Source organism: Plasmodium coatneyi, chromosome 6 (genome assembly GCF_001680005.1).
Source record: "Plasmodium coatneyi strain Hackeri chromosome 6, complete sequence".
NCBI classification, from domain to species: Eukaryota; Apicomplexa; class Aconoidasida; order Haemosporida; family Plasmodiidae; genus Plasmodium; species Plasmodium coatneyi.
The window spans coordinates 141,505-153,953 of NC_033561.1; positions in this window are offsets into that span (position 1 = coordinate 141,505).

Here is a 12,449-nt window from a genome sequence, read left to right on the forward strand (position 1 = left end):
ATCTAATTCGTGTCCAGCTGATCTTCTCTTCCTTCTTGTGCTTCTTGCTCTTCCTCCATTTCCAGATGTGTGGTTACCAAACCAAGAAGACCATGGTTTATACTGAAGGGAAGGAAGGTTATTAAAGGTGGTGATTGGTAGAAGGAAGGTTGTATTATGGGTGTTCAATGAGTTGATAAGGTGGTGGTAGATGGGTTGTTAGGTGGTAGGTGTAAGGAAGGTTCTTAGGGGTGGTTAATGGAAGGAAGGAGTGTTATGTGTGGAGGGAAGAGAACTTGTTGGGATCTATGGAAGGAAGGGTCTAAGGAGAGTAGAAAGGAAAGGAGGGTCTAAGGAGGGTCAAAGGGGGGACTAAGGAAGGAGGTGGTCTGAGGAACAGGCAAGTAAAGGAGGTGATCTAAGGAAGGAAAGGACGTCTAAGGAAAAGGAAGGAGAGTTCTAAGGATGAGGAAGGATGGGGTCTAAGGAGGAGGAATGAAGGGAAGGAGTGTCTAAGGAAGAGGAAGGAAGTTTGTTAGGGTTGTGGTAGGTGGAAGGGAAGGTTCTTAGGGGTGGTGGTAGATGGTAGTTGTATGGCTGGGGGTAGTAGGTCGTATGGTAGGGTGGAAGGGAAGGTTGTGTTCGGGGTGGTAGGGAAGGTTGTGTTCGGGGTGGTAGGTTATTAGAAGTGGAAGGAAGGTTGTTAGGTGGGCTCTTAGGGTGGGTGGTGGAAAGGAAGGTTGTTAAATATATCAATTTTTTTTATTTTTTAAATTTTTGAAAGTTTTGGATACTTACTTTGTATAATAAGAAAGGGGCAACTATGGTTGCTAAGGTGCCAAAGATGGAAGAGATGGAAGAGGTGGTGGTGGCAGCACGTACAGCTTCGTCCATTGTTGAGGGTGATAGAATTGGTCCGGTCGGGAAGGAGCATGCCGTATTTTCGTCCTCAGTAGCTTCCTCTTTGGGATTTAATATAGATTGTAATTGTGATAGTTTATTTTGAACTGATCCCTTAAACCCTTTCCAGAATTGTTTACAGTAGTCATCATCGGTGCTGTACTCACAGTGTGCATCCACAGCATAATATGCTGCCTTAACTCTGTTAAAGTACTTGGTGAGTTCGTCCTTTTTACTGGGCATGTAGTCTTCTTTATGCTGTTCTATAGTACTGCAGTCATGCTGGAAGTCATATACTTCTTTTCTCCAGTTGAAAATAATTTTGGGAATATCTTTATACTGAACTTCACACTTATATTCATGGAAAGCGGTTTTCAATGCCTCGTAAATTTTTTCCATGAATTCCGGGAACTTCTTAGGGTCTGAGTTCTGGAAGAACTTACTTCCCAACCAGTAGTAGTAATAAGAACAGGATGCAGTTTCGGAGTGTACACATCTATTATTCCTACAGGCGTGGCAGTAAGCGCCCCCAATCATTTTCGCAGATGTAGTGAGTTCACGATAATCATTTAATTTACCCTTCAAAGTGTCATCCCACTGTGAGTACCCGCCAATTTCGCCATTACATTCACTCCCATCCGCCCCATCGAATTTATTGTAATACTCGGTCTTGGAGGGTAATTGATCCAACTCGGGCGGCTGCAAACATATAATTCATATAATATATATATACGTATTCCTTATATTCATTATATTATGTACATGCAGGGAAGTTTGACGTGTACACATGAAGTGTATTATGTGTACATAGCTACTTTTACATAGGTAGGATATATATTTTTAAAAATTCCTTCTTCCTCTCCTCAAAATTTTTCCTTACCGTTGAGGGTGCGGCTGGTGCGGTTTCTGACATGGTGCATATATGTATGTTCGTTTATATTTTTTTATATATGTAAAGAACTTTATCCTTTTAAAGGGGGGGGTTGTGTTTATCTATGTTGAACAAGAGTGTGAAAATTTTTTGTACAGCACAGAGAAAAAAAATAAACATGAGCGAATAGCTACTTAGCTCCTATTTCCTCAGTAATACAGATATATATATTTCATATAATTCCTTGAAGAGCAACAGCGATACCTTATTATACATACACACGTATGTATGTCGAATTATTCTCTCTCTTTCTCTCTCCCTTATTATTAAAGTACAAAAGGGAAGAACAGAAAAAAATATATATATAAGAGCAGCAAAATATATATAAGAACAACTAAATGAAAAGGAAGGATCTACCGAAGGGAAGGAAGGGGTCTAAGGAAGGAAGGAATCCTCACTTCTCATATACATTTATTATATTATTTTGCTATAGGTAATTATTCATAACATCATATTATTATTGTTCTTTGTGCATGCAGGCGCACGCTTCCGTCAGTACGTATATAGAAGGGATTGCATATATTCCTTTTACCAAAAAATGGAACATGCATCATTTATTACATTATGCATTTTACTATTATTATTATTATTGTTCGTTATTATTATTATTGTTCGTTATTATTATTATTGTTTTATTATGATGAAAAGTGTGCTTTTCCATAAGTTATGGATACATATGGAGCACTTTATATAAAGAACACTTTTTTTCCCTTTTTTTTTTTTTTTTCCATTTTTATGAATGATTAGTGAGAATAATAATTTGTTGCTGCTCCTTCCTCATTCCTTCCTTCTTATTCCTTTCCTTTCCTTCTTTTTCCTTCCTTCTTTTTATTCCTTTAATATGATAGGAAGAAGTTTTTGTGTTATATTATATACACTCTTTTTCCCATGTATCTTATGCATCTTTCCCATATGTATTCACCTCTTCTTCATTAAAAACTGATGAATAAGTATGCAAACATTGTGCAAAAAGTGGAAAGGGGAGGTAACGAATAGCACAAATAGTATATAAAGTGTACACTCTACACATGAAACAGCTCCTTACAGTGCATAAATCGAAAAGGAAGGAAAGAAGAAAGAAAAGGAATGAAGGAAAGGAAAGGAATGTCTAAGGAGGAGGAAGGAAGGGTCTGAGGAAGGATGGGTCTGAGGAGGGAAGGAAAGGGGAGGGTTGAAGGAGGAGGAGGAAGGGAAGGTGGTCTAAGAAAGAGGAAGGAAGGGGTCTAAGGAGGAGGAAGGGGAAGGAAGAAAGAAGGAATAAGAAGGAATAAGAAAGAAGGAAAAAGAAGGAATAAGAAGGAAAGAAGGAATAAGGAGGAAAGAAGGAATAAGGAGGAAAGAAGGAATAAGGAGGAAAGAAGGAATAAGAAGGAAAGAAGGAATAAGAAGGAAAGGAGGATAGAAAGAAAAAAAAAAAGAAAGGTCATTTAGCTTGCATACTGTATAAACTAGGGGCGTTGTTATTACATCACCCCTCCGAAGGGATGGGGTAGAGATGGAACATTACACATTCAATGGTGTTACATTCCAAACACAATGTGTCTGTGTTACATTAAATATAGACGATGTGTGTGTGTTGTTACATTCCACACACACTATGTGATGTGTATATTGTGTTGTTTACACATTCCACACACACAATGTGTGGTTTGTTTTGTGTTGTGTTGTTACACATTTCACACAATGTTTGTATTGTGTGTTACATTCCAAATGTGACGTTTTACATACATTCCATATTCCACACACGATGTATGTGTGTTGTGCTGTTACATAACACACACAATCTGATGTGTATGTTTCACAATATGTGTGTTACATTCCAAATGTTCTACATACCATGTGTTACATTACATTCAATGGTTCATGTTTTGATAACATATATTCCTCCGTCTTCCATTATTCGTTCTCCTTCCTCTCTGTGGTGGCTGTTCATTATAGATGGTAGAATCATCCGTTGTTGTTGAATATAGTGTGGAAGTGTCTGTTCCATCGTTTATTAGTGTTTCATCAAAGTCGCTTTCAACAGCTGTTGTTGTTGTCCTTTTTTTTCTTGCTTTTTTTCTTCCTCCGCTGTTCCTCCTTCCTCCTTTAAATTGGTTATGGATCCAATGAGGTAGAAGATTGTACTAAAAAAAAGAAAAAAAAGGAGTGGTAATAAAGGAAGTGAGGGGAAGGGTGAAAAGGTGTACTCTATATATACATATATATATATCTATTCTAATTATTACTCACTTTGTAAAAAAGGAGAACAGCCGCTGGTAATGCTGCTACTCCAAATATGGAAGAAACCGCGGTAGGGATAGCAGCACTACTACCTCCAGGAGCTGATGAAATTCTTTGAGGATCTTCTTGTGCAACCATCTTTCTCTGTGCAATTATTGATGAACACTCCTGTTGTAGTAACTCCTGTGGGTTAGGTTTTTTGTCGTTCGTCCTCGTAAATGTCCCACAAACTGATTCTTGGAAATAGTTCCCTGTGCTCCCATCACTCACCCCTTCGCACAATTTGTTGTATCCTTCAGCAGCTGTTTTTAGATATGTTTCATATGCGTCACAATACAGACTCTTATTCTTGGACAGAGTACTACTTATCTTGAAATAGTCCAGAGAATAGTCCGAAATTGTTTTTGCCTTAGGGAAGAGGTCCTTACTAATGTCATAGGTGGAGTATATATTATCACATCCCCCACCATTTCCCATTCCATGTCCAGGCGGAGGCTTAATTTTCTTTAATTCGTCATAAATGCTTTTCATAACCTTTTGAAAAGAAGCAGAATCATTTACATCTTTCCCATTTTTCCATATTTTACTTCCTAACCAATAATAAAAGAAAGTGCATTCATTACGGATGGATGAAAACTTCCCATACCCCTGTGAGGATGCGTAACAATACGCGTCTACAATTTTATCCACCTCCCTTTTAATACTTGGGTGGGCAATTAGTGCACTTTGCAGTGCAGGCTTTGCACTTTCTGCTTCAATTCCTGCAGTGGTACATCCATAATAGCCTTTTTCGAATGCATCATATGCTGTTTTGGAGGGTAGTTCACCCAGGAGCATGTTCTATAAGTGGGAATATATGTGTACATATACATGTACATATATATACATATGTATATATAATATGTATGTATATATGTATTTCATATATTTTGAATGAAGGAAGGTATACCTCTCTTGTCATGGTTGTTATTGTTGTTTATGTGTATGTGTATGTTTGTGCGTGGATATATTTTTCTTCTGTCCCTCTTTTAAAAATAAATTCATTGCAGAATTATTTATGTATATATGTATGTAGGTTACATAGATATGCAGAACATTTTGCATTTCCCATGTTGATTATGAAAGAGCAAATATGGAGTTCTTATTCATCGAATAATACACATTGTTTAACTCTTATGAAATGGTAACGGTATGGTGTATATGTATTAAATTATGTTGCATATAAATAAGTACATGTATGAGCAGCCTGTTAAATAATTAAAAAATGTACCAAAAAAAAAAAAAAAAAAAAGGAGGAATAGTTTAACTTTTTGCACATTTCGCCTCCCATGCTTGTGCTTTATTTATTGTACTATTCGATGGTAATGTGATTATTTAGGGGTGCCATTATATGACCTCTTACGCGCTTATGTTATTCTTCATATAAACAAGTGAGTATTAATAAGTGAACACCTAAATAACTACAACTTTTTAATAAGATGTAAATTCTTTTTCCCATCCCTCCCCCCTGTTTACAATATATATTTCCATGCATTCCATTTTGGAATATATATTTCCATGCATTCCATGTTGGAATATATTTCTATGTTGGAAATAAAAGGGGCAGGAAAGCACAACAACAACCACTTCCGAACAATTCCTTAGTGATAGAAGGAAGGGTCTAAGGAAGGAAAGAAAGAAAAGGAATTTTGTTCTTACATTGTATGAACAGTTCGTGATAATTTATATTCCTCTTCGGGAAAGACATTACATTTAATATGGTACATTCCAAATGTGACGTTTTACATTACGTAGCATGATAATGTATATTATTTCGCCTATTTGGCGTATTTATTGCTCCTCTTTGAGGTCGTTCTTGATTATATATGGTAGAATTGTCTTCTGTTGACAGATTTGATGTTGAATTCTCTGTAGAATATAATGTTGTGGTTGAGGTGCCTTCTGTGAGTGTGTCAAAATTTTGTTTAATGTACCTTCCTTTTCTGCTGCTCTTTCCTTTAAATTTGTTAGTAAACCAAGAAGGTAAAAGATTATGCTACGAACGAAATAAAGAAGGAAAGGAAGGAATGTGGGAAGGGTGTTAAGTTGTAACGGGTGATATAGACATGCATTATATATATGCACATATATATGTGCATATATATATATAATCTACAGCCCATTCTATATTTATTGTTCATATAAGTATAAATAATAATAATAAGTATTATTACTATAATTATTTCTACTTCTACGTATAGTGGTTGTACTTACCTTATATAAAAAAAATGCGATTGTAGGGAGACCTATTAATCCTAGGATGGAAGGGATAATAGAGGCGGCAGGTGCCACAACACTACCTTGTGGAGTGTCCCCTGAAATGGTTCCAGCTAGTGCGCTTTTTCTTGCTTGTTCCTGGTGAGCTTCAGTAGCAGATCTTACACGTGCTTCACGTTGTTGTTTTGATTCTTCCGCTGCTTGACACTTGGATTTTATGAGATAATCAGGTTTATTTGTTCCATACTTAGTTATAAAATTTGTACAATTAGTTCTGTCAGTAACGGGTTTCAGTTTACACTGCCCATCCAGAATATCATAAGCTTGTTTAGCATCCCTCAGGTATTTTTGCAAATTTGGACTGCAGGAGGGAACAGTTTCAGTCCCTACCATTCCTTCTATAATTGCATGGTCCTTAGTATAATCATATAATTTTCTCTCATATGTGAAATAGAGACTTTCCATGTCGTTAGACACAATTTTACACTCAGTCCCATTAGATATTGCTTTCAATTCGTTGAAGATGGTATCCATGGTTCTCCTAAATTCATCACTCCCTAAATCGCTAAATATCATTTCCCCAATAAAATAGTACAAAAAATGACAGCGATCATCATGGGACAAAGTGCCCCCTCCTCCCTCTTCAGTTGCGTAGCACCATACTCTACTAAGGGCATCCATATTCCAATAGACCTCATTATATGTCTCTTTTAATTTCTCTATTTCCTCAGGTAAATTCATTTTATCCTTTTTACTGTCGTTCCAGCGGTCATTGAGTTCTTTATATGCTAATGTTGAAGGCAAAGTGGCCAGAAGTTGATCCTATATATAGTGTTACGGAGAATATATACGTTCCCGTGTATTTCACACTGCCCAATTTACTGCCACTTCATGCCATGCTGAATAAGAATATGACATGCACGCACATTAATTTATCTATAAAAAATAGAATACCAAACCTTCACTCTATCCTCGACATCCACCATTGTTTATATGCATCCTCATATATATAATAAAATTTAAGTTAAAATTGTTAATGTGTATTCTTTTTTGTTGTATATAATATGAATTTATATATGTTATAAATGGTCCGTTGTTCATGTGTTGTTCCTACATGTGTATACATTTTTGTTGTATATATGTGATGTATGCGTTTATGTAATATGTCTATGTACGAAAAGGTAGTTTTTTTCCCCAAACATTTTTTTTTTTTATTAATTTTAGAGTACACTTTTTTTTGTGAGTTCTGCATATATATATATATATATATTTTTTTTTTTTTTTTTTTTTTTTTAAAATTCTTAATCTCCTTCCTTTTTGATTAAAATATTTATGTTACCATGTATTTAATATAAGATTCAAAAAAATAAGAAAAAAAAATGGTAATTCTCCGCATTTCCTATATTCGTAAATTACGATATTATTACATTGTGCATAATTATTTGTAACATTATATATAATTATTTGTAACATTATATATACTTATTTGTAATATTATATTTAATTATTTGTAATATTATATTTAATTATTTGTAATATTATATTTAATTATTTGTAATATTATATTTAATTATTTGTAATATTATATATAATTATTTCTACCATATTTAGATATGTTGCATATATAGAAAAGAGGGTGCATCATTTTTTCCCCCACATTGGAATAAAATAAAAAAGGGTTTGCAGTAATGTTTTTTTCCCTCTCCCATTAAATTAATAATGTGTTTTTCCTCTGCCATTAAATGTTTTTTCTTCCCTTCGACATTAAATTAATAATGTGTTCTTCCCATTAATGTTTTTTTCCCTCCCTCTTCACTTTATTTTGATTTGAACCTGTTGGGTCAATTTCTTTTTTTACGGAAGATTAAAAAATGCTCCTTTACTCTGTTATTACTTTTTATTTGCATTTTCTTTTTTTTTATTCCTTCCTTTTTGATATTTTATTCGTTCTTTCTTCATCTGAAACATGTTCAAACTAAGTTGTTCATTCAGATGAACAACAACAACAACATCTTCTTCCTAGACGATGAATGAACAACTATAGAACATCTTCTTCCAGATGAATGATCATCTACCAGATGATCATTCTCATCTAGTAGATGAGGTAGTGTATGGGATGGAATATGACGTAGTAGAATCGGTAGAATCGTCGTCGTTCATTGTTATAGAATAAATGGTTGAGGCACCTTGTGTAGAAGACGTTTCTGTTAACAATTCGTCAAAGTGGTTACGTCCATTGGTTGATCTTCTTTTCCTTCCTTTATTGCTTCTTCCTAATTTTTCACGTAACGGAAAAGGTAAAAGATTGTACTAAAAAAAGGGAAGAGGTGGGGGGGAAAAAAGGCATAAAAATATATGTATATATATATATATATATGTGTATATATACATATATATATATTTTTTTATTATGATCATTTCACCTTATATAAAAAGAAGGAGGTGATTGCAGCTAATCCTCCTAATGTGGCAACTGTGGAAGAGATGGCAGCTGTGGTGCTAATCCCCCCTGGAGTATTTGTATGTGTTTCAGGCACCCTTACCGGTGGTACTTCTGGTTTTTTTGGTGGAGCCACTGGAACTTTTTTTTCCGGAACAACCTCTTTTGGTGCTTCAGGAACTTTGACAGGTGGTACTGCTCTGGCACTTTGCAATTGGGTGAGTAGCTCCTGTGGTGGGGGAACTTTTCCATCACCACTACCATTATTGAATTTTTTATTAAATTCTGTACAGAAAACATCCTTTGTTGGGGTGGTACTGCTGGTACAAGTTCCAATTATAGCATTATAAACTGAATTAGCTGTATTTAGGTACTGCTCATATTTACTATAACAGTTTGACTCACTACCCCCTATTAGTGTTTGCAGTTTTTCATAGTCGTTCCAATAGTCGAAGATGGTTTTTCGATGAGGGAATGGAATGTTGGTGCCATTATTGTAGTAATCAATGGAACAATTTTTCGACGAACCATTTATACTCAAGTCGTCGTAAATTTTTTCCATATGGGCTGAAAACCTTTGGACGGTGTCGGAATTTTTAGGTAATAGACTTCCTATAAAGTGGTATAAAAAACTGCAACGCTTCGTGTCCACTGTCCTGCCGCCGATGTTGTACCCTATTGTTGAGGAACACCACGCTTCTACAATTTGGTTTAGATAATCCTCAATGCCCGCGGTAATGAAATATACCTCCAACATAGGCTTCTTCAGGCTGAAGTATATCTTATTTTGGTCATAACAATTTGCCTTCTTAAATTCATTGTACATGTCCCGTGAAGGTAATTCCTTTAAACATTGTTCCTACAAGTGTAATAAACAAAAAAGGAGTGAAATGTTCACACATGAGTATGTGTGCACACATACTCTCATGTGCTGCTATACTCCTACACTCATACTATAATACAAATAGAACATTACATGAACAAAATTCATGTGCATATGTGCATTAAATAAAATATATAAGCGTTGAAGAGAACATATAAGCGTTAATTCTTCCTCCTTACTCCTGTCAATGAGGCAATTCTTCCTTCATACAAGGATAAACATTGCGATTTTAATTGCTCAGGACGGTTGCCATCACCCTCAAGGACGTCCTTAATTTTAGTACAGTATGAATCAGTCACGCCATTTCCATTACAGTAAGTATTCATACTATTATAGTCGTCGTTAATTTTGTCTAAGTAATTGTGATATTTTCTTTTACAAGCATACCCACCTTCCTTTTCCAAATAGTCCTTTATCGTTTTGTGGTTGTACCAATAATCAAAGATGTTTTTTCTTTGATTGAAATCATATTGGCTGTTTTTATGTTTTATAATCTCACACTTCCCTTCAGAGAATGTCGGATTTAGCGTTTTATATATCGTAGTCATAATATTCCCAAATGCACTTTTGCCGTTACACTTCTTGTGAATGAGTTTCCCCAACCAAAAGAACAAAAAATAACAAGGTTCCTTATAGAATGCATTACTAGTTTTGTTCATTATTTTGTCTATATAGTACCATGCACTTGCGATTTTATTCTCACAATCTGAACTGACCGAATTCGTCTTCAATGCTCCCTTCAATTTATTCTGTATTGTGGTGACATCGTCCCTCGTTCCATACACGCCTTGGCTGGCGTCCAGAGATTCGTACACTCCTTTTGAGGGTGCATATTTCAAATCCTTTTCCTACAAATATACAAATAACGAAAAAATGTATTTAAGTATTTATTTCCTTCCCTACTTACCATATTATATGGAATATTGAATATGGAAGTATTATATAATTGTAATATTATTAGATTATTTATTTTTGAAGAAGTAGTAGTGTAGTTTACCGTTAGTGGTGGCGTCGTTTTTCCTCTTCCTGACATGATTCATACATATCCTCATGTAAGTATTGAAATTTTGTGTTATAAAAATGTTGTGTGTTGTTGTTCCTTCCTTATATATATGTTCATATATGCAGAATACATATACATATATACATATACATTTTTAGGAAACTCCCTTGCTTTTCCATAGGAAATTTTTTTAACTAATTAATAAAGTATATAAAAAATTTTGTACTTCTTCCTAATATAATGGGTATTTTTCAATGTTTAAAATGTACCATATAACATGCATATCAAAGGATCATACATACACAACTAGGGCAAAAATACAAGAACACCCACCCACGTGTAATGCATAATACAAAGCACAAAGGGCGGGAGGGAAGAAGGAAGAAGAATACACTTTTTTTTTTCTCCCTTATATATACTCCTTTATTCACTTAATTATACATTTTTTGTGAACTTCCTAAAAAAAATTCTACGGTACATTATAATATTATTCATAATATGCAATTATAATATATATGTAAGAGGGACGTAAATTTTTTTCCCCTTTTGAAACAAGAATTTCAGCACAGATTATTATGAATTATGGTTTTTTTATTGATATTAGAAAGTATTATTAAGAGTTATTAACACATAAAATTAACACATACAATTCCGGTACATATAGAGCACTTTTTTTCTGCCCTTCCCTTCTCCCTCCTGTCGAATGTTTGCACATTGTGCGCACACTTATAAATATGTGGTATATGGAGCGTGCACTTATAGAATGCATAAAGGAAGGAATATAATACAGTGATTTGCACTATGTATGAAGTAAAAAAAAAAAAGTACCATATGCACACCCTTTTTACCATATGCACATCGTTTTACCATAATAATGGTACTCGATGATATATATATATATACACACACTCCCCTTCTTTTATTCATTTATGTTGTATTAGTAATATGATAACTTCCCATTTTTTTTTTCACTTTTTTTTCTTCCTTTTTTTTTTGTGCTTGATGTGAGTATGTTTACAAATAAGTCATTCATGGTATATGTATATATGTGCATATGCTTATGTCGTGCACATAATAATAATATTATCATATATGTAGGACTATGGACAAAGTTCCTTAGGAAAGAGTATTTAGTAAAGGTGAAAGGTAGTATTTAGTAGAAAAGGAAGAAGTTGAGTACATGGATCGTATCGAACTGCTTAAAAATGAATTTTCCCTCCAAATACCCTATTAATATGTGTACGTTTTCGCGCTAGAAATTGTTGTTCATCTATGCCATCCATTCATTCATTTTTCTTTTTCATTCTGTTGAAGAATAATTCTGGGGTGACTGTGCGGTATACTCCTTCTATTGAAAACGAGGGGGAGAGAGTATCCCCCTCTCCCCCCCTATGTGTATTCAGTATGGAAACATTTAAGTGGGCTCAAGACCTTACAGTCCTATTTAGGGGCACCGCCCCATATATGTATGCGGGGAACATCCCTCATATAACTGTGTACAGAGGAACCACCTATATGTATGTGGGGAGACAACGCATAGGGAACGTCTATAGGAAACACAAACAATACCTCTGTATAGACTGAATCTAACATTGTTCAGGACTATAAAGTATGTTTACTGTGTCAAATATCGGCAGTCGTGGAAGTAGACATACATAATGGTCGTACACTGATTACATGTGGAAATGCCTTCTACACATTATGAGGGAAGGTGGTATCGTTTTATCATTTATGCACTGTGTGCAAGAGAATAGATAAATTTCCCTTTCGCTACCCCCACATATATAGAAGGTAATATAGATCGAGAGGAATCGATAGTGCAGCATAACGGAGC